Genomic DNA, 4617 nt, shown 5'->3' with positions numbered 1-4617 from the left:
AATGTTTCAACATGCATTATAGGGATCTTTATTTTGGGTATGTATTTATATTTCTAATATAAAATAAGAGGAAAATATCTATAACCTAAATATTTATGTTACATCTATCTATCTAGAGAGGGACAAAGAGAGAGAGGGGGCAAGCAGCATGTTGCTTCACTTCAAATAAAATGTCCCAGGCTTACTTCCATGCATCCAGTATAACAGAGATGAAGACACTACACTTAGGTCAAAATACTTGTAAAAAGGAAAAATGTTTAATATATATTTAATATAGGTAATTAAAAGCCAAACACAATAATATGCAAATTAACTTACAAACAGAAGCAAAGCTATCATTTTTCTTAAATTAAAGAAAACTAAAATTTAAGTTTATAAGTCCCATAATATAGATGAATATTATCACTTTACTTCCACTTAATTGTGTTTTCAAGGAAACAATAGATATTCATAAGGAAAGAATATGATATGCTGGAGCATAACTTAATGTAAGTTGTAAAACTTTTCAGAAATATTATCAAGACTATGATTTTTTCCTAGTTATTATCATATTTTTGTAACTTGTTCATGAACAAGAATGTTTAAGTTTAGATAACAATCTCAAGAAAATTATTTTGCATTCATATTTTTATCTCAGATTAAATTTTTTACATTCAGCTTACTTCATTTTCAGGACTCAGATTTTCTAAAGTAAACTTTGTGATTAAAACTGTTTCCTAAAATTGAAGACATCAATATATAAATGTATTATTTTGTGAAGAAGAATGCCTTTTAAGTCCATGGGGTCTTTCACTGATTTCTCTTTCAGTTTTGTAGCACTCTATGCATTTCTCTTCAAACAAATCCAAATCTACCTAAGTACCCAAATCCAAAAGTACCTAAGCTTGAAAAGAAATTTTAGCAATGTTGTTACTGTATTTTTCAGAAACCAATGTCTATCATGTTCAAAACTTTTTGTCCTTTTATGATAACAGAAATAAGTGAGCCTCAAGTCAAAGATTCCATATAAAATTGTACTTAATCATTGTGCAAGCTTGTTTGTAATTTACATGCATCTTGGTTAGGAATGCTTACAAGAGTAAATAAAAGGTCTTAGATGAACTTGTTTGTGTTTTTCATGCATGATATTATTTACATTCTTTCCAAGCCATTTACAGTTATTACTATGTAAATTTAATACCTCTTTAATTATGGTTTTATTTCTTCCTTGTGAAATCATCTCTCATCTTTTAATGGAATTTCAAAGTATTTGACAAAAAACTCTTTAGTTCTTTAGCAAATATATGTGAAAATATTCACATTAACACATCCTCTAATAAAATTCTGTAAGGTAAATTCCAATTTACATGTTTATTATGTAGAAACAAATGAGATGAAACAATTAGAAATGATTTATCCTTAGATATACTTGAACCATGTAAAGTTCTGCTATTCAGTGAATATAATTAGAACATATTTTTGTCATGCTTTTAGCTTTAAAACTATATAAAGCATTTGACTGTCAATTTAAATGTTATTAAGAGAAAAGTAGCTGATTAGTAAAACACATTTCTATTTGAACCTTTGGAGATGTTTCCAAAAATGACTGGCACATAGGCCAGCAAAAGAAGGAGGAAAGACTTACACTGATTTTGGTTAGCATTCGCCAGAATGTTTGCAGCCAAAAGAGAATGAAATCAGGAAGAATGAAGAAGTCAGTGTGTGTGTGAAAGCTCACTCTACTAGAGTGGGAGAGGCTAGTGCTGGCAGGGCCTCGGCACCTTCAGCTTTTCAATGGAAACACAACACTGATCATGGGGATCTTTCAGACCTACAGACTGTCAGGTGCTAAATTTATTATTTTATTTCTGAGAGGGCTGGCTCCTTGTGTTGAGCAGCAACTACATTCTGTGCCTGGGCTACACAGTGGGCAGTGACTTGTTGATAACCATTGTGAGCTATCCCACCTTCTGTCCTGTAATCCCACCCAATAAAACCCTTCTGGAAGTATTGATTCCTTTGCCCTAGAAAACCATAACCAATAACATTGAAGCTACTATTTTTTCAGTGAAGTTGTGTTAGGTGAAGCTGAAAAGTAACCTTTTGTTATTGCTCTGGTATTTGTGTGTGTGTATGTTTGTGTGTGATACTAGGGATTGAACTCAGTACCTTGCACTTGCCAGGCAAGCGCAGATCTGGTATTTTTTGATTTATCAATTTTTCTATCTCGACAGAAGGATTTTATAAATGTGCTTCTTTTATTTTCTTTACATTTTAAAAATTATTTTATAGAGGTAAAACAAAAACAAAAACAGATAAGATTATCATCAAATTTGTTGCTCAGATTACCAACCTTAATTTTTTTCTCATATTCTTTACTTTTTATTTCTAAATTTATTCTAAAGAGAGTATAATAATAATAGATAAGACATTAGGGATGACACACATTTAAAAGTACAAGATGGAAGGTATTCATATAAGTATGTAAGTATATATACAGGATAATTGAGATGATTGTACTACTAATTTCTGTCAGTTTTTAAGTAGCCATTAATATTTAAAATGTTATAAGTACTTTATATGCTAATCTCTGTCATCTGAGCTAGTACCCTAAGGACAGCAATGTGCAGTGCTTTAGTATTTTTATTTTGTGGTGTTGGGTATGGAAACCAGGATCTTGCACATGTGAGGTGGAAGTTCTACCACCGACCCAGTAACCCAAAGAGTAATTTTCTGATTTATATATGTTTTTGGTATTAAGATGATTCAAATTTCCAACTTTGCTTACTATTCATAGGAGAGCAACATAAAGTGTTGAAAATTTGGTGAAGTTGAATTCACTAAAACAGTCCCTCAGTCAAAGGAATTGTTTTGTTTGTTTGCTTGTTCTTTTTGTTTTATTTTGTTTTTTTTTCCTTGAAGATTCTACATAATAGCAGTGTTAATCTGGTGTAGGAAGAATAATATTTGATTTATGTTATTTTATTTTCACTTAGTGTAGTAGCTGATTTGTCTAGGAACATGTTACTTGATCAGAATAATTTGTATTATTTTATAACTTGGTTTTTCAATGCATACTAAATGTTATTTGGTTTAAGTTATAGTATTAACTAAAAGGGATGCTTTGCAATACCAGTTATTATATTAGTATTTAAAATAAATTTCTGAAATTACAATGTATTCACCCTAAACAGTATATAAGTTTTCTGTCTACAAAATGATCTGATAGTCTATGTAAAATAAAAAAATCATATTTTTTGAATAATAAAGTTTAACTTTATGCATGAGTGATATAATTTTTTTCATGTAGTCTCATAAAGAATTATACATTGTCATTATACTTGGTAATTATATCGGAAAAATATGATTACACATTATAATGCCTTTTTAGTATACAGGTAATTAAACTAACAATTCATGAATAATTCATTTACATTTAAAAAACTTTTTCTTTGAAAAGCAACTGATGTCAAAGAATTATTAGAGACTTTGAATGGAATTAAAAACCTAGAAACTATAAACATTGCAATTATTTGGTAGTTTTGAAGGAGTAAATACATCTATGTATTTCTATATCTAGGTCTACATATAGGTCTGTCTCTGTCTCATATCTTTGTGTCTGTCTCTCTCTCTCTTTCTCTCTCTCTCTCGCAATTATGTCTTCAACTGTCTATATCTAGTGCTACTTTCATATCAATCAGTCAAATCTGTGAGTGATTTTGGTGGATAACATATAGGAAAACTGCACCTACATTTCATTAGTGCCATGAGGTCTACATACAGATAGGCTTTACGTTATTACAGGAAAAGAAAATGAAAAACCCACCCTAATAACTCAGGTGCACTGACTTTTCAGGGCTGTTCTTAAGCTAAGGCTTTTCACTGCTTGATTTAATTTCTATAACTTGATTTGCATGTTTCAGCTATATTTATTATTATTGTTTCTGATAATTTGGATTTATTTAATGATTACAAGAGAGTCTAACATATTTGTAGTACAATTGGATAATTCTAAATGCTCCCAGAAATTTTAGAAATTTGAAACCTTATTTGATTATAGAAAATAATGGAGTTAAACGTTATTATAACTTGATAGAAAACTATGGTTAATTTTTGGGTGCTTAAAATTATAACAATTGAATTACAAAAAAAATGTAACATTAAATTATAAGAAAAATTGTAACTACTAAAACTATAAGGGGAAAGTACTCCCCCCACCCCTTTCACATCAAACACATTTATCCCATTTTGTCTTTAGTTATGCTTTCCTGTTTGCCTCTAGGCACTAAATTGGTTGAAAGTGTTTCCTCTACAAAGGAAAGACTGGGAAAGAGCCAGAAGGTGCACCATGCTAACTGTGCTGAATGAAGGTGTTGAGGACACACTGTAGTTTCTTTTGCTCCTGCCTTTCCATTAAGGAACACTAGCAGCAACATTCAATGTGTTTTTCTCTTTTAATTTCCAATTCATGTATTTGGTGCAGGGTCTGCTATGCACCTCAGGCTTATAGTGATTCTCCAGCTTCAGCCTCCCTAGCGCTGGGATTACAGTCACGTGTCAACATGACCAGTCTCAGTGGCCCACTCTGTGGGCTAGGCCTGGGTCAGCACTGCAAGTAGTACCAGGGACCTAACCCGG

Source organism: Octodon degus, unplaced genomic scaffold, assembly GCF_000260255.1.
Source record: "Octodon degus isolate 3935 unplaced genomic scaffold, OctDeg1.0 scaffold00150, whole genome shotgun sequence".
In the NCBI taxonomy this organism is placed as follows: domain Eukaryota; kingdom Metazoa; phylum Chordata; class Mammalia; order Rodentia; family Octodontidae; genus Octodon; species Octodon degus.
The sequence above is the reverse complement of the archived record's forward strand: the minus strand, read 5'-3'. Positions refer to the sequence as shown.